This window comes from Crocodylus siamensis, chromosome 4 (genome assembly GCF_052110815.1).
Source record: "Crocodylus siamensis isolate JL-2025a chromosome 4, ASM5211081v1, whole genome shotgun sequence".
Taxonomy (NCBI): Eukaryota; Metazoa; Chordata; order Crocodylia; family Crocodylidae; genus Crocodylus; species Crocodylus siamensis.
Window position 1 is genome coordinate 151,023,103 of NC_143398.1, and position 19,184 is coordinate 151,042,286.

The 19,184-nt window shown below is 47.6% G+C and overlaps 1 protein-coding gene across 8 annotated transcripts in view; it reads left to right on the top strand.

The window, feature by feature from the left end:
- The window catches only part of TANC2 (tetratricopeptide repeat, ankyrin repeat and coiled-coil containing 2), a 780,830-nt gene that overhangs the window by 112,722 nt on the left and 648,924 nt on the right, over nt 1-19,184 (top strand). For 4 of the 8 annotated variants that reach the window (XM_090044148.1, XM_090044155.1, XM_090044156.1 and 1 more), the window contains exon 2: nt 9,988-10,052. The exons of the other annotated variants lie outside the window; for them this stretch is intronic. The gene's annotated coding sequence lies outside the window, so the exon portion shown is untranslated. The remainder of the gene's footprint in view (nt 1-9,987; nt 10,053-19,184) is intronic. 8 annotated transcript variants of the gene reach the window in all.

Sequence of the window (19,184 nt, forward strand, 5' to 3'; positions counted from 1 at the left end):
GCTCCAGCAGACTCTAACATCACATTTGATGAGCTTTAGTTAAAGTGCCCCTGCTGCCATTTTTCAGTGCAGGGACACTGATGCATGTGATGCTCTGAGTGCTTTAATTAGGGCAGCTCTCAGAGCTGCTCTAAATAAAGCACCTGGCCTCCTGGAGCATGTGTGTATATATATGCCCATTGATCTGGAGACCAACCCCAACCTAAAATAGGTAGTCACTCAGTAATTATGGTGCTCACTCAGGATGTGGGAGACTTGGGTTGAATTTTCTGTGCCTCTTGGATTCAAGGCAAGTAATTGACCACTGGCCTGGTGACTATTTGGGGGATACCATTCCCATCTCTCTCTTGCTATTGTTCTTGCGCTCTCACTAGAACAAGCATACCCAGTCTGGTGCACCCTGTAAAAGCTGCCCATTGTCAAGAGAAGTGGCAGCTGCTGCATGAGGCCCTGCTGCGTTTTGACACTCCCTCTTTTTTGGTCTGGGTACATGATGTATTTGAATTTGGACAGTTTGCCCTACAACAAAATATTGACCAATTTGTGTTGTGCTGGGCCATCAAGGGGGCACTTTGCTTGGTGCAAGATGGACAGCTGGTCCTAAATGTGTAACCCCATGAAAGGCATTGTGGTGGAGGGAGAGTCAATCTCTGATATTGTGTTTTTTGTTTGACAGGTGCTTGCTTCATGAACAGTTCCAGGAGGGCTATATATTTTTGCACTTTTACCTTTTTGTTCGTAATATTCTTACATTTAAAGGTTGAAAAAGTCTATCCCTCCCCCTCCTCCTCCCTCATGAAAATCTATTTTGGGGCAACTTTTCTAATCTTTTGGGAAGGAAAGAAAAACTGTCAGATTTGTTCTGAAGTTAATATTTTATTTCAGACTCTCAAAGTAAGCTCAGACGAACCCAAACTCGCACATCTCCCTGTTTCCTTTCTCTGTGTTAAGAGAACCAGAAATCATTACAACAGAACTCTTAAAGTGAAATTCATTAAAATATTGATACTTCTCCATGAATTCAGTTATAAGTAGCAAGTTGTAAGGAGATGGGTTATAAAAAAAACAACAACTAAAAAACAAAAAACCAAACCATCAGCATGTGATGTTGTTGTTGTTGTTAAACGTATACACAGAAATTGTTGAACTATTTAGGGTCTTTTTGATGAAAGATACCAGATTGAATAGTTTTGACTATGACATTCAATGTGTATATGTAATCATAAAACTGTATAACTAACTTCCTGAACTTAAAAATTACTTCTGCTTCTTTTCACCAGTGAGTTACTACTATGTAGTCTCAACCTTTATTTTCTCTTGCAACATTTTTTATGATTTTAATATATGGTATCTCAGTGCTAAAACTGAAATGTAAAGAGAATCTACATGATATTTCAAATAATTTGAAGATGCAAAGTATCAACCTTTTAATAATTTTTCTTATAGAACTTCTCATGCATTGTTATGGCTAGGGATCCGGGTTTTCTGTTTGCCATGGAAAAATGTGGATGCTGTTCTTTAAACAAAAAATCACTGGAAACAGCTGGTTTTCCCCTTGCAGGTTGGCAGTGTTCCAGCCTGAAAGGGGCTGGAGGGAAGTGGGATGCAGGGGGCGCCATGTGCATGTATACACATGCACGTGGCAGCCAGGCAGCGTGGTGGACAGCAGCTCCCTCTAGGTAAGTCTATGGTTGTGGGGGGGACACCATAGGCAATGCAGCAGGGGAGTGTGGGGGGCAAGGTGATGTGCCCCTCCCAGATTTCTGTGTCAACTGGGGCACAGGGCTGCAGCTGGACCTGAGCAGCTCCAGGCAGGAGCCACCTCTGGTCCAGTGGGAGGGACCTGGTGTGGGAGGGAGCACCATGGTGCCATGGCCGCCAAGATGAGGCACTCTCTGCCTTCCTGGCAGCACTGGGGGCACAACTCCATGCCTTTGCTGCACCTCACCTTGGCAGCCATAATGGCTGTGCTTCTTCCTGAGGAGGCAGCTCCTGCCTGGGACTGGTCTCGCTCTGTTGCAGCTCCTGTGGCCCACTGTGGGTGCAGAAATCTGTAGGGAGGGCACGTGCCCCCTCCACTCCCACAGCATGTTGCCTGTGGCCCCCCCCCCAGTACATTGCCTGCCAACACACCTGCCCTGTTCCCCACACACTAGCAGGGCAGGGGCCTGTAGGTCAGGAGTGAGGGGCATTGGCAGGACCAGGGGGCTGTAAGGCCGGGAGCAGGATGTCAGCATGTCAGGGCTACTCAGCTTCACAAAGCAGTGGGGTGAACAGCCACAGCTAGATCGGCCTTCTAGTGAGTGAAGGAGGCAGGGAGGGGGAGCTCTGATTTTTTTTTTTTCCATAATAAAAAATCAAAAGCAAACTCCAAAATATATAGGTGTTTAGAATGTATTTTATTACAATGATTTAGGCACTGGTAGGCTTCCATATGGATTTAAAATGGTAAATATATCAATAAAACATTTAGATAAAAGCATTTCATTTTAATCATGGGAAAACACAGATTTTGGGTTTCTTAATAGGAGAGTTTTGGTTTTTGTTTTTTTTTAAGTTGGTGAATTTGGGATTTCTAAACAGAAAATCAGGATCCCTGGACTCAGCACTATGTCAAAGTAGCCAGCGTATACTAGTAAGATTAGTTTATTTTAGAGCTGTTTGCATCATCAAAGAAGAGCAGAGAAACTGGAACAGTAGGACTGGTTCTTGATCAGTAAGGTACAGTTTACTCTTCTTTTTCAGTTACATGTGGTAAGAGAAACAACATCTAGCATGCTTCTGCTAACAGGCATAAGTTAAATTTAGACATTATCATTGCTGCCACAAGTTTTATTTGTTTATCTATTATTACCCAGACTTAAAGAACATAAAATTAGTAGGTGACAGGTTTAAATCTAACCAGAAAAAAAATCCTCTTTTAATGCAAAGTGTAGTTAATTTATAGAACTTATTGCCACAGGACGTGGTAGAGGCGGAGAGCATAGCCAGGTTCAGAAAGGGTCTGGATAAATTCATGGATGATAGATCTATTAATGGCTATTGAACAGAATGGTTGGAGATATTTCCTCTGGCATCTCTCAGGCAATAGTAGTGGATACCAGGGAGTGTATCGCAAAGGGACTGGATTGTTCTAGAGAGCTCCTGTTCAATGTTTTCCCTCTATAGCAGGGGTGTCCAACCTTTTTGAGTGTAGGGCCAGATCATGAACTTTTTATCACCCAGTGGGCCGGTGAGCCATATTCAAAAACCTCACAGGAAGCGGTATCACATTACCCCCCACCCCCAATGAAAGTACAGTGTTTGCTTTCTTTTCCCATTGCAGCACCTTGGGCCTCAGAAAGCGGCTTGGAGGGCCACATGTTGGACAAGCCTGCTCGATAGCATCCACTCCTGGGCTATCGGACATGGAATACTGGGCTAGATGGACCACTTGTGGTCTAACCCATTATAGCACTTTTTATGTTTTTAACATTTGTTTCTCTGTAAAATTGTATGTGAAGGCAAGTTCTTGTAACAGATGCTGCAGTATAGCCAAGCGAGATTAACACTATTTATACCAGGTTTATCAATCCCCTGCCCTGTGGGTCAGATCTATCCCTGGGGCCCTGCACACTAGATTGGGTATGCAGGGTGGCACAAGGTCCAATCCTGGCATGTGGGGCTGGGTGGGGGCAGCATAGCATCTTGGGGCACATTGTAGCCCATGGGAATAAAGATTGAGCAACACTGGTTTGTCATCCAGTCATGAATCTCTCCTAGTTTGTTGTGCTATCGCTGAAGTACCTAGTTTGCATTATGGTTTTTCACTGGGCTAGCTAGCACGTTTTCATTATTCTTCACTAAATGCACTTTTATTATCTGGGAAAACGTGTTACTGGTTTAAAGGATAATGTTAGAAATGGTGTTTTATATGAAGGATACCAGAAAGAATTCAATTTTTGACTTTGTGCTTAAAGGGCTCTTCTGGTCCTGGTGCCCTGCACACAGGGTTGCTGAGGTCACAGTTAGGGCTGTGCAAAGCTTCAGTTCCAGATTTGATTCAGCGGAGATTTGGTGGCCAAATCCGAATCGTATCAGAGGACCCTTTTAATCTCTCTGAATCAAATTGGAACCCTCCAGACATAGTCAGCTCTAACTGTTTTTTTTCCTATATACCTCTAGGTAGCAGGGGCTTATGAATGCTGGGGCTCATGGAGTGTCCCACAGAAGCATGGGGGCTCCCCAGTGAGCTTAGCAGCAGACCCGGAAATGGACCTGAAGCACTTCTGGTTCACTTCTAGGTCTGCTGGGGAGCATGTAGGGGGCCCCCTCATGCCCTCCCAGCTCAGCGGCTGATGCCTCCTGGGTCTGGGGGGAGGGCACCCGGGGTCCCCCTGAGGCTGATCTCTGAGCCAGGGAGACGTGGGGGGGCCCCCCAGCAGATCTAGAAGCGGACCAGAAGTAGTTCTGGTCCACTTCCGGGTTCGCTGTCAAGTACATGGAGGGTCCCCCTGCATTTGTTGTGGGATGCTCTGTACACCCCAGCATTGCAGCATTCACAAGCTACTCCTGCTACCTCAAGGTATGCGGAAAAAACAGTCAAAGCTGCGTCTATGTCCGAATTGCTGATTCTCTAAATCGGCATCAAACCTTCAGATTTGGATTTGGCCGAATTGAATTGGGGACAGTGATCCAAATCAACGAATTGAATCAGTCCCCGATTCCGGGCCACATCAGAATCCAGTAGGGACCGCTTTGCATACCACTAGTAGCAGTTACTTGGGGAACTCTTCCAGTGCTGAGGTCTAAGCTGGTACACAGCCACAGAGCCTTTGAAAAACAGTGATAACTGATCCAGCTGCATTTGAGTGAGGATTCTTGATGAGTCTTTGGTCTCTCCCCGAGTCATTAAACCAATGGAATTACTTATGAAATTTAGCTGTAGAAGGACGGTACTAATTGGTTGACTTTTAATGTCACAGTAACCCTCATTAAGGATTACCTGAACAATTGATCTGACCTTGAGATTAACATATTCAATCATAAATTAGATACAGTGGTTTAAAAGTTTAATTGTAATGTAACTGTTTCATATATAGCTCATGCACAGCAATTCAATTAATGTTAACTATCTGGAAAGTGTGAATTACATGCATTATTGTATTGACAAACTACTGCAGAATAAAGACAAGAATAATTCAGGAGGTTTAATTTCTTAAGTGGCACAATTTTTAATTAAAGAATTTATTTGTAGCTCCTCAGGAAATTCATTACATACTAAAGATGTGAAAAATTAATTGGTAAAATGATAATTATACTGCTAATGTATTGCAGTTAGCAATTTAAACTAGCCTGGCTTTGCACACTACCTGCCCCTCCTACCAGCAGTTTGCGCCCCATAAATCAAAGTGCTGTGACTGGGTGGAAGGAGGAGGCAGAAGAGCCGAGCTGATCCAGCCTTTTCCACGTGGGAAGGGGAGGCAGGGCATGATGGCTGACAGCAGGAGCACTGCTTAGCATGTGCGTGTCTCACCCTGTGGCAAATATCAGGTGCTGGCTATAGGGAGTCTCCCTGCCTCCATCCTTCCCTGGATTACTCGCTGCTCTCAATCTCCTTTTCTCTTCTCAGTGGTGGTGTTCTCCATGGCTGGGTGGGCAGACAGGGGTGCTCCTGCAGGAGGGCCTGTGAGAGCACGGCCCACAGATGCTGCAGCTGGTTTGGCAGCTGTGCACTCCCCCCACCCTGTGATGGGGCTCTGTGCCTCTGCTTGCTGTTGAGGAGAGCTGATCCCCTTTCCTGCTCACACATGGTGGAATTTACAGCTAGGGAGGTGCCTCCCCTGTACTGTACCACCTACCCACTGAATGCCTGATTGGGCTGCCTGGGACCACTTTTCTGTGAGACTGGGTCCTGGGTACCAGTTGCACCAGCATCGAGAACTGCTTTGCAGTGGGGAGCCCCAGATCTCTGCAATGCACCCTGCACCCCCAGCCCTCCACAGCAGGTATGTGTTACCAATTAAAGGGTTAACCAATATAATTAGAAGAGTTCAAACAGCCAATTTTTTCAGTGATATTTACATCCCTATTCTGTACTCAACAAAGTAAGTTGGTCTTAGTTTGGGTAGGATGTATTGTATCCAAACAGATTGTTTCCATGCTTCATGTGCAAAACTGTTTTTAAGTACTGCTTTCTTGGAGGTATGCTGACATCTTAGTAGTAGCAGATGCATCAGGTAAGACTGAGATATTAGTAAGCATCATCATTATATTATTTGCAAGTGAGCCCATAATATCTCACAGATGTAAATGTGAAACACTCTAATTTGGAGTGCTTCAGCGTTGTGCAGATATACAGACCTCTCTCTGCTGAAACACTTCACAGTGTGCAGGAGCTGATGCTGTTATGGCAGAGGCAGGTAAAGTCTGGCCCACAGCAGACTCCATTTCCCAGCAGCCCCTGCCCATGTTGCTGCCTTCATCATGTAGCCCCATCCCTCACTGCTGATTGGTGTAGAGGGGCAGGGCCATATGATGGGCAGCCTTCACAGTCAATCAGCTGCAAGGGGTGGCAGTGGTAGCCATCTAGGCATGCCAGTGGCACCCCACCTCCTGGTGGGCTGCACGGCTGGGCTGTAGTGGCCACAAGGGTTGCTGCCTTCCCAGAGGGAGTCAGCATTTTTTTTTTCCCCAGGGTGCCTGGGCTTTTTTGCAGAGCCTGCCCAAAATCACAGTTTTCAAAAAATTGCAAAAATCATGATTTTAGTAGGTCCCTACCCATAATGCACAGAGCTCTATCAGGCAGAACTGTCATCAGGCATGACCATCTCCACAGCTGGACAGGACAGATGGCAAGATGCCCATTAGATACCATGGATAATTGATTCCATCTGCCACTTGGGACACAAACAAGGGCTGTGTTCCCAAAAAAAAAACATGGCCTGCAAAACTAGGCATATTGTTAGGAGACTCTGGAGGCGACTATGATATTCACCCTTCTCTTGAGCCCACTACCCACAAATTCCTGGTAAATGTTACCTCCTAACATCCTATGACTGCCTCGCCCTAGAAAACAGAACCACAATATGGCATGTTATAGACTTTTTCTGCAATAAGGCAGCCTTTAGTTCACTTTAAACTCATCCCACTCATTCTGGACCTCTGTCCCAAGGAACCTTGGCACAGCCACTTTGAAGTCTTTCTTTTCCAAAACTTGCCATTCCTTCTGCTCTAAGAAAGCCCCTGAGGTCCTGGCTTATGGGTGACAATATGGAGGGGCTTGTGTCAGAATATGGGATGCCAATCCCACCTGAGACTATGTGCTGTTTGCTGCCAGATCTCTTGGAGACTCCCACATCCTGCCTATAGGCTGCCTAGCATGAGCTCCAGTTGACAAACCTTCCTCAGGACATTTGATAGTGCACCAGTGAAGAATCAGTTACTGAATGGACTGATTGGTAGTGTCCGATGTGTGCATCATGGAACTGTGCCAATCCATTGCCATTTTCTCTTTTTAAAGAGAGCTGTGATTATCATGGAGATTGGTCAGGAGGATGGGGGTGCCTTCTCTGCTATTTTTTCCCTTCAGTCTTCTCTGATTTATGCTATGGTTAACAACCTAGAAAAGCAAAAGCTTCAGGGAAATCTGAAGTCTTGAGGGAGAGGGGGATTTATGAGGTTGCTTATGGATTCTTAAGCAAGCACTGCCTTTGGATGAAGAAGAAGTGAAAGCAAAGTGCCTTGCCCCTGCCATTGCCCCTCACTCACCACCCACATCTGATGCACCTCACTTCTGACCCACAGGTCCCTGGCCCTGCTGGTGCCTCTCACTTGCCACCCACAGCCGTTCCCCATCCCTGCTGGTGTTTTTCATTTGCCCCCCACAGCCCCCTGTCTCCCCTAAGTGCCAGGGCTATGGGGCCAGGGACTCAGGTCTGCAGCCCCCTGCCTCCCCAGTAGCAGGTGCTAAGCCCTGGCTGCCACCCACAGGAAGTGGCTGCTGCAGTGGAGTGGAATGCGGAGACTAGCTCCCCCTACCCCATGGACAGCACGGCCAGAACAGAGCCTGTTGTGGGCATAAGGGGAGGCAGATGCAAGCTGCTTGCTGTAGGCTTGCGCTCCCTACCCTGTCCCCAGGACCTCTGCAGCCCAGTGGGTGGGACCCAGCATTGCAGGGCAGAGTGGGGCCAGGTGGAGAAGTTTGTTGCTGATGGGAGCTGCCCCCTGCCTGCCCCAGAGCAGCGAGGGGCATAATTCCACACTGCTGCCCCCTCTGCTGTGGGGCAGATAGGGGGCACCTGGCTATGGCAGTAGCATCCGAATTCCCTGCCCTGCTGTGCTGGGTCCCACCCTCTGGGCCCTGGAAGCTGCAGAGGGAGGGCAACAGGGCAGGGAGCCTGAGCGCACAGTGGCCAGCCTGTGCCTGCCCCTGCCCTATGCACAAATCTGGGGGACACATGCCCCACATGCTCCCCCTGGGAGTGCGGGAAGCAGTAGGGAGCCTGCCCACCTCAGAGTTACCTCTGGGGAGCTGCTCTTCAGGCTGCCTGGCAGCCATGTGCATGTGTGTATGTGCACATGCACATGGCATCCCCTGCCTGGCCACCCTTAGCTTGATCCCCTAGCTTCTTGCAGGCTGGATCTCTGCCAGCCTGCAATAGCAAATCTACCATATCCTGTGTTTTATTTCTTTTTAAGGAGAAAATCTGGATTGTTCTCCTCAAAATGAAAAAAAATATGGTTTTTACCATGTTTTCTGTGGCCAGCGGAAAACCTGGATCCCTGCTGATGAGATTGGGTTATGTGTTGTGTTTTGGTATCCTGTGGAGGTGGAAGTGAAAACCTTACAGAGTGCTGGGATGTGCTATTTAATAGTCTCTTAAACATGACAGTGGCAAGAAAGGTAGGAGGCTTGTCCTACAATTATTTTTGTGCTTTTCAGATTTTGTCAAGTGCCTGGATTGAACCTGGCCTGTCCTTAAAATCAGAACTTTTTATTCTTTTCTAATTCTGCTCCCTTTAGCAAGGTACAATAGACTCTTACTTTTCTATTGCAGTGACATGATAAGGGCAACAACATCTTAGCAGCAACCTTTCCCTGGGAAAATCTTTTATTGGACCCAGAGTTGTTAGACATGCCTCTAGACGCACAATACTTTTGAACCATCTCACTGCAACATAACTACAGCAGTCCTCTATCATCTTTTAGTTGGTTAAGATAAAAAGAGAAGCAGGTAGATCCATAAAGCCTGTAATGTACCAGAAGTATTATAGCTGCTTGTAGACTTGGGGAGGGGGGAGGAACTCCCAACGCTTTGCTTTAAACTCGGCACACTCCCACATCAAGCCCTATACATGCCCAGAAAAGGCAGCATGTTAGTTGCACCTGGCTTTCCCAGCATCTGTAGAGATCAGGAGTTTGCTTTAGTGGGTCTTTTTTGGCTTTTTTTATCTAATAGCCAATTGAATTGGTTTTGCTAAAAGCACCAAAAAGCACTGCTGAAGCATCCAGGTTAAAGTAACACGCTGCTGCTGCTGCTTCCAGTGGAGAACATTTTGTTTGTTTGTTTGTTTTCACATCTTGTAGCGCCTTTTGTCAATGGACAGGATTCTGTATACATGTAAACACTGATATGGGTCACAGTGAGTTTCATTAGGTGTTAAGCTACAATGACCAATTGATACAAAGAACAAAAGGTCAAATCATTACATTTTGGCTTGGTTTGAAATACCTGCAAACGTGAGTTATGCTTGATTAAGGGTAAGCTGAAACAAAATGAGAGCATCAAATTTAATGCTTTGCAACTCAGCTAATAGAAGCAGTTTTTGTAAAGCACTTCATTTTTTAAAATTATCCTGGGATAATGGGATGAGATTATTGTGGTTATGTACTTCCTGTCTCCAGTGGGAATTGAATATCACATTTCAACAACATGAGATGTAGTTTATCTGATAATTAAGCAGAAGGCATTTGGTGCTAAATTTTGTTGCTTTTGTGGCTTTCAGATTTTTTTGTTGCATGGTGAAGGGCACTTCTGACTCAGAAGTTTAATACAATTGCAGATTTTAAGGTAGGAGAAACTTTTTTTTCCCCCTCTCTGTATTTTATCTATTATAGAAAATAAACGATTTCTTTAACCAGACCTGGGGGGCGGGGAGGAGGGCAGGTACTATTTTACATGTTAATTTCTATGCTAATTTTTGATAACGAGAAGAAGTAGAATACTGTAGGAGGGGCTCTTTTTCTGAATCAGTTTATAGTTCTAACCTAACAATTTACAGTTGAAAAACTGCATAATATTCCTTTTTCCCCTTATTAATGTAGGAGCCTTACCTGTCTCTTTCAGTTTATACATAAATATAACAAAAGTAAAATAGCATACTATTTACATGCACACTTCTATGTTTATATGTTTTGATAAACCTAAAATCAAACTAAATTATAGTCAAGAAGTGGACGTTTCCGTTATAGGCTGTACCTGAACTGCTTGTTGAATGCTCTCTGAAATTTGGATATATATAAAAAAATAAAAATAAAAAAAATAAAAGCTTGAGCTGATGGATCATTATACAATACTTCATTTTATATGTGTGTATGCATGTATACTATGGACATGTCTTAACAACTTTAGTTACAGTTGTGTTTTAGAAGTGGTTTAAATTATGGCATACATTCTTGGGGTTGTTTCCCATACAATAGGCAGTAAGCTGATATGAAATTTTATACGGGTTTACTTTTTGCCACCAAGGGGCATAATTTTTTTTATGTAATTTTTGTTTTACTTTGTGTTTTTTAACACCATAGTAACTTTTTTTGCATTTGGGCTCTGGCTAAGAGTTTATCTTTGTAGGCCTACATGTGCTGACTGACTCTCAAAAAACCCGTATCTGTTAACACAGAATTTGCTGGGGGGAATATGTTGAATACAAGTAATGCAATGTGTCGATATTTTTTTTTTGGGAAAATATATAGAATAGTAGAAAGATTTATCAGCCCCGAACCATTGTTGATGCTTGTACCACTCCTGATGACGGAGGGGAGTTTGTTCCAGACCCTGGACACATGTGCTGTAAAGAACTTCTTTCTAATATTCAGTCTAAATCGGCGTTCCTAGAGTTTATGGCCATTAGACCTTGTTATCCCTTGGGGAGCTCTGGTGAACAGATGTTCTCCCAGGTCCTAGTGTACCCTTCTTATGAAGTTAGGCTGTTACCAAGTCCGCCCTGAGCCTTTTCTTCTCTAGACTGAACAGTCCCAAGTCCCACAGCTTCCCCACCAGGCCTTGGATCATATGAATGGCTCTCCTCTGGACTTTCTCAAGCTTCTCCACATCCTTCTTGAAGTGGGGGGGGCCCAATACTGGATGCAGTACTCCAGCTGCGGTCTCACTAGGGCTGAGTGAAATAGAAGGATGACTTCCCTGGTTTTGCTTGAGATGCATCGGTGGATGCACGCCAGAGTTTGGTTAGCTTTGTCTGCCACCACATCATAATGGTGGCTCATTCGTCTTGTGGTCAATCAAGACCCCCAAGTCCCTTTTGGTCGTGGTGCTAGCAAGCGTACCGCTGCCGAGCCTTTAAGTATAGTGAAGGTTCTTCTTACTGAGGTGCAGCACCTTGCACTTCTCTGTGTTAAAGGCCATCCGGTTTTGGTCAGCCCATCTTGAGAGTGTGTCCATATTGGCCTGTATCCCGAGCCTGTCCTTTGGTGTGAGGACACTCCCCCATAATTTGGTATCATCTGCCAACTTGGCCAGTTCACATCTGACTCCTGAATCTAGATCATTGATGAAAATGTTAAAGGGTACTGGCCTGAGTACTGAGCCCTGAGGGACTCCACTGGTAACACTGCACCACGTTGATTTGCTCCCTTCAACTGGTACTCTTTGGGTCTGACCCCGTAGCCAGTTGCCTAACCATTGGACCATATGATGATCTAGGCTACAGTTCCCCAGCTTAACTGTGAGGACATTATGGGCGACTAGGTCAAAGGCCTTCTTGAAGTCCAGATAAATGATGTCCACATCATATCCCTTGTCCAGGGCATATGTTACCTGGGCATAGAAGGAGATGAAGTTGGTCAGGCAAGACCTGCCAGTCACAAAGCCATGTTGGCTGGCATTCAGAAGCTTGCCTTCTGTTAGTTTGGTATTGATGGATCCCTTGACAATTTTCTCTGGGATTTTTCCAGGGATGGACATCAGACTGATTAGTCTATAGTTCCCTGGGTCATCCCTCCTCCCTTTCTTGTAGATAGGGGTGGTATCACATTAGCTCTTTTCCAATCATCCGGAACCATGCCAAAGTGCCATGATTTTTCAAATATCCCTGCCAGGGGGGGATGCAATGATGTCTGGCAGCTCTTTCAAGACCCTGGGTGCATTCCGTCTGGGCCCACGGACTTGTGAATGTTCACTTTCTCACAGTGTTCCCTGACTTGATGCACGTCAATTTTGGGCCCATCACCCGCTCCCAGATTGGTTTGTGCCATTCCTGGCTGTGTGATCTTTGTGGGAGAGTGAAAAATTGATGCAAAAAAGTCATTTAGGAGATTGACCTTCCTTGGGTATCTGATAGTTTCATAGTAGGGTCAGAAGGGACCTGAGCAGATCAAGTCCAACCCCCTGCCATGGCAGGAAAGAGTACTGGGGTCAAATGACCCCAGCAAGGTGATTGTCTAGCCTTGTCTTAAAGACCCCCAGGGTAGGAGCCAGCACCACTTCACTTGGAAGTTGGTTCCAGATCCTAGCCACCCTGACAGTGAAGTAGCGCCTCCTGATGTCTAGTCTGAATCTGCCCTCTGTCAGCTTGTGACCATTGTTCCTGGTCACTCCTGGTAGTGCTCGGGGGAACAGGGACTTCCCCAGTGCTTGCTGGTCCCCCCTGACTAGTTTGTAACAGGCCACTAGATTCCCCCTCAGCCTTCTCTTGTGGAGGCTGAACAGGTTCAGGTCCCATAGCCTCTCTTCGTAGGTCCTGCCTTGCTGCCCCGATCATGCTAGTGGCCCTCCTCTGGACCCTCTCCATGTTGTCCACATCCCTCTTGAAGTGTGGCACCCAGAACTGGACGCAATACTCTAACTGCGGCCTGACCAGTGCCATATAGAGGGGGAGGATCACCTCCTTGGACCTGCTCGAGATGCATCTGTGGATGCATGACAAGGTGTAGTTGGCTTTCCTGACTGCATCCCCATGTTGCTGGCCCATGTTCATCTTGGCATCAGTGATGACTCCAAGATCTTTTTCTGCCTCTGCACTGACAAGAAGGGAGTTCCCCAGCCTGTAGGTCTGTTGCTGGTTCTTCCTCCCCAGGTACATCACCTTGCACTTGTCAGTGTTGAATCCTATCCTGTTATCATCCGCCCACCCCTGTAACCTGTCTAGGTCTGATGGCAGCCTATTCCTCTCTTCTATTATGCCCACATCCCCCCGCATCTTAGTGCCGTCAGCAAATTTGAATAGGGTGCTTTTTACCCCCTTGTCCAAGTCACTGATGAAGATGTTGAACAGTGCAGGCCTGAGGTCTGAGCCCTGCGGAACCCCACTGCCCACATCTCTCCAGGTTGAAAATGACCCATCCACCACCACTCTCTGGGTGCGGCCCTCCAGCCAGTTGGAGACCTATTTGACACTCTAGTTGTTGACACCACAGTCCCCCAGTTTCTTAATGAGAACGGGGTGAGAGACAGTGTCGAAGGCCTTCCAAAAGTCCAGAAAGACTCCGTCTACTGCTACCCCTGCATCTAAGGATTTGGTGACCTGGTTGTAGAAGGCCACCCAGTTGGTCTAACAGGACCTGCCTCTAATGAACCAGTGTTTGTTGCCCCTAAGCATAATCTCCCCTGCTGGGACCTCGTGGACATGTGCCAGGATAATTCTCTCAAAAAGCTTACCCAGGATCGAGGTAAGACTAACTGGCCTATAGTTTCCCAGGTCTTCCTTCCTCCCTTTTTTGAAGATGGGAACCACATTAGACCTCTTTTAGTCCTCTGCCAGTTGTCCCATTGGATATCTCAGGGGCCCAATACTGACCTTCTTTTTCCTACTTCCCACATTACCTAAAGAAGGACTTTTTGTCGTCTTTGATCCCCACTGGAAGCCTAAGTTCGGTTTCTACCTTGGCTTTTCTCAATTGCTCTCTGCAGGTGCGGGTGAGTGCAGAGTAATCTTTTTTGGTAATGCTTTCTGTTTTCCACCTGGTGCAGGCTACTCTTTTGAGCTTAATGAAGTCCAGTAATTTCCTATTCAGCCATAGGGGCTTCCTTGCTCGTTGACTGCATTTCTTGCGAGAAGGGATGGCTTTACCCTGTGCTTCAAGGATTATGTTTTTGAGTGACAAGGATTATGTTTTTGAGTGATGATTATTCCTCATGTACTCCCTTTTCTGGAGGGGTTGGGGGACCTCTGATTGCCTAACTGACCAGTTCTCTCAGTTTGCAGAAGTCTGCCTTCCCAAAGTTAAGGATTTCTGTTTTACTGAAGAGTTTGTCTGCTCTTCAGGAAACTAAGAAGGTGACCAATTCATGGTCGCTATTGCCAAGCTTCCCCTTGATACTCAGATCGCTCACCAGGTCCTCTCCTTTGGCCAGGACCAGATCCAGCAGTGCATCTCCCCTAGTTGGCCCATAGACCTCCTGGGTTAGGTAGAGGTCATCGACGCATAGTGAGAGAACTACACAGCCTGTCAGATTTGGCCGTGCGATCATCCCAAGAGGTGTCAGAAGTTGAAGTCTCCCATGAGGATAAAGCATCAGGATCATGTGACTTTGATAAGTTCCATAATAAATTCCCGATCTAGGTCATCTTGGTGGAGTGGGGGGTCTACAGTAGACTCCTACAAGCAAGTCACCCTTCCCATGTTCTCCTTGTATCTTGACCCAGAGGGTCTCAAGATGCCCTTCCTGGTTTGGAAGCTCAATCTTCAGGGAGGAGGGCTGATCTTTGACAGAGAGCAACTCCCCCACCTCTCTTCCCCATATGATCTTCTCCTATACACAGTGTAACCTACTGCCACTGACCAATCATAGGTGGAGTCCCACTAGGTCTCCGTAATTCCTACAGGTTTGTAGTTATTATCACAAGACGGGTGAGTTCCTCATGCTTGTTTTCTAAGCTCCTGGCGTTTGCATACAGGCAGTTAAGTCTGCCATGTGAACCCTCATGCTTCCTTGAGGCGCCTTTCCTTGAGCTGTTGCCAGAGTGGGATCCTTTAGGCTGCCCAAGGTATTGATAGTGCAGCTGACACGACCTGGGCTAAAAAGGTTAGTAGACCACCCATCTCCCAGCAGTCTCGGTTTAAAGCCCTGTCAAGGTCAGTCATTTTGTCTGAGAAGAGCTTCTTCCCTTTCCAGGTGAGGTGGAAGCCATCCCTTCCCAACAGTCCACTCTCTGAAGTGCAGACTGTGGTTGAGGAAGCCAAACCCCTCACGATAGCACCATCACCGGAGTCTTTTATTCACCTTGCTGATGCACCTGTCTGTCTGGAGCCTATGTCCTGCAACAGAGAGGACTGAAGAGAAAACTACCTGTGCCCCCAGGCAGTTCCTAAGTTCTGGCACACTGTCATGAGCCGTTGGGTGGAGAGCCTGAAAGTAAGAGTCCTGCTCCGCATCCCTAATAGAGCGCAGCTCCTGGACCATTGCCTGGAGTTCCCTAATCTGGCACTCCAGGGCCTCCGCCACTGAGCACACCCCACAAGTGGGGGATATCCGAGCCCCAAAATGCAGCTGCCTGTGGTCTTGCTAGGCAGTTTCCATGAGGAGCCAGGGGCTTCATCTGAGTGGAGGCCAAAGCTGAGGGTCCGGGGGGGGCAGGGACTGCAGGCTCCATCTGGGTACAGACCAGAACCATGGGCTCCGTTTGGGTGGAGATCCCAGTAGTGTCAGAGCAGGGGAGTCCAGGTGCAGGGGGGAGCCTCGGCATGTGACATGTCCCACCCACCGTAGTCTGGCTATTACTGTGCAGATCCTTGGCTATGGCTCAGTGCCCAGAGCCTTGGGCCCACCTGCTCAACCTTCTGTGCAAACTCCCACAGTAACTTGTGTGCCGGGCAGACAGGCGCCCCTGGTTGTACAGCTTTCTGGGGGGCTGGGTGAAGTAGGAGCTGGGGCGGGGCGAGACCCATCTTAGCTCCTCTCGGCTGCCTCTCTGCAGCTGTGTTATCCCCCTCCCACCTCAGGCCTTGCTCACCTCTGGCTCTGCTGGGGGTCAGTCAGGGTTGCTCTGTGGTTGCTGGGGGGCTTTGGGGTGCCAGGGCCTGTGCATCTTGCGCCACTCCTGGAGCCCAACTGCGGCTTGTCTGTTAGTGGGCTGTTTTTAAACTGCGCTCATGCACAGTGGGCCTGCCACCAGCACCGCGCTGCTCCCAGGCTAGGGGGGAACTTTACCTGCAATTTGGGGGATCCTGTCCCACCGGATAGGGACCAGTAAGTACCCTCCCCCCCTCCTCCTCCTCCCTGGGGGGCTGGGCCAAGTAGGAGCCAGGGCAAGGTGAGACCCTCCTCGACTCCTCTCAGCCACCTCCTCACAGCTGTGTAACCCCTTCCCACCACGTGCCCCACTCACCTCTGGCTCTGCTGGGGGTCAGTTGGGGATGCTCCCCAGCGGCTGGGGGTGTGTGGGGTGCAACGGGCTTACACCTGTGTGTCTTGCACTGCTCCCGGAGCTTAACAGAATGGGTTGTTCCTGCACCCTCAGTAAGCTTTCTTTAAAATATAACCAGTCCTCTTGGACTCCTTCAGACTGGCCTCCCAGGGTATCCTGCCCATCAGTTCTTTGAGTTAGTTGAATTCTGCTTTTCTGAAGTCCAAGATATTTACTCTGCTACTCTGCTTCCTTCCTTTCCTCAGGATCCTGAAATCAATCTTCTCGTCATTGCTGTGCACTACTACATTCCGCACCAATTCTTCCTTGTTTGTGAGCAATGGGTCAAGAGAAGCATGGCTCCTAGGTGGCCTGCCCAACACTTGCACCAGGAAGTTGTCCTCAGCGTTCTCTGAAAACTTCCTGGATTGCCTGTGCACTGCTGTGTTGCCCTCCCAGCAGATGTCAGGGTGATTTGAAGTCCCCCATGAGAACCAGGGCCTATCCTTGGATAGGGAAACTTCTGCTAGCTGTTTTGAAGAAAGCCTTGTCCACCTCATCCTCCTGGTCTGGTGGTCTATAGCAGGCACCCACCATGACAGTCACCCTTGTTGCTCTTCCCTCTGACCCCAACCCAGAGATTTTCAGCAGACCTATCTTCAGTTTCGTCCTGGAGCTCTGAGCAGTCATATGGCTCTTTTACACACAGCGCAACTCTTCCTCTTCTCCCTATTCTTCCTGAGTAGTTTATACTCATCCATGACAGTGCTCCAAGCATGTGAGCTATTCCTCTGTTATTCCAGTTGCACTATAGTTCCTTGACTGTGTGGGGACTTCCAATTGTTCTTGCTCATTTTCTAGGTTTTGTGCATTTGTGTACAGACATCTGAGGTAACTCCCTATTTTCATCAGGTGGATCCATCTCTTTCTAGCAGTCCTTCCTGGAACAACGCCCATGGTCAAAGAAGCCAAAGCCCTGCTGGCAACACCATCTGTGCAGCCGTGCACTGATCTACAGGATGCAGCCACTCCTGCCCAGGCCCTTCCCCTCAGCTGGAAGAATTGAGGACAACACTACCTGAACCCCTCTTTCCCTTCATCCTTGCATTAAGAACCCTGTAGTCACTTTTGATATGCTCAGAGTCCCCCCTGACAGTATTATTGGTACCCACATGGGTGATCAGCATGGGGTAGTAGTCAGAGAACTGGATGAGTCTCCATAATCTTTCCATGCCATCTTGGATCTGGGCTCTGGGTAAGCAGCAGACCTCCTGAGACAACAGATCAGGCTGGTGGACGGAAGCCTCCATCCCCTTCTGAAGGGAGTCTCCAACCACTACCAACTGTTGCTTACTCTTTGTAGCAGTGGTCTCAATCCTTCCAGTCTTGGACTGCGAGGCCTGATCTCTTCCACAACAGAACATGCTCCTGTTCCTCCTCCATTGTTGCTAGGGTTCCATATCTGTTTTCCAGGCAAACTGCTTCAGGTGGAGATGAAGACTTCTGCTTGCTGCCAGATGTCACAAGCTTCCAGCTTCCACCTTCCTGGGACTCTTAAGTCTTTCTTCTGTAGTGCTGCCTCTGGCAATCCTTGTTTCACTTTCTAAAGGTCTCCTCCAGCATCAAATCCCTGAAGTCCTCATGGCAGAAGATGCTTTGGAGCCTCACCACCTTTTCCTGTAGCTTTGGTAAACTACTCCCTGAGTGGGAGGTACCTCACATTGCAGGCACTCCCCGACTTGGATGTCACTGGAAGGAACCTACAAGCTGCTGTCTTCACACCACCCAACTAGGATCTGGGTGGAAGCTTCAACAGTGAGTGGTCCTTTCTGGACAGATGCACCTCAGGTGTAAGCAGAGGAAGAGCTGTCCCTGACGGTGGCTCTGGCCATTTCTCTGGGTCTCTTAATCCGCCACCTCCCTCTTCCTACCCCTCTTTTCAAACAGACTTTCTGCAGCAGACTTCCCTGTAAACTGGCCTGTTCACTGCTCCTTTGTCCCAAAAGGTTCCCTTTTTCCTGCTAACCTGATTCTTTCACAAAGCTTACGGTGAAGGAAAATGAGAGAGTTTCTGGGCAAACTCCCTGGAGAATTCTCCACTCGCTCTGGACTTTAGTTAAACCAATACTTAAACCCCTTGTTTAACTGCTGAGTATTAGCTACTTGCACTAAATATATGTAGGTTAGTTATTCTTATTTACAGAAAGAGTTTACCTTAAAGGCTCCCCTTCAAAGGGGCAAGGGGGTGGGGGGGCAAAAACTGACCTGCAAACTGCTTGCGAACGGCCCTGTTTTCTGGCCCTGTTAGTTCACTCTTGCTCGATGGTTGCTCTGGGAGTTTCCTTTTGTACCATCCTGGACCTGGATTGGCTCTACCTCCTTGCTAGGGTTTTGAGACGCAGGCACCAATCTCCCAGCTATGAGTGCTTCCAGCTGCTCGGAGCACACACCCAGGTACACAGCCTACCGAACAAACACTCAGCCTACCAAACAAACACTCAGCAAATCAAATGCACAGAAGACCCTGGCTCACTTACCTTCCTGGAGCAGGATCTGGTGCCTGGTTCATCTTCCTCTTCCTCCTCTTGTATCTCATACCTGCAGTAATATGCTAATTATAG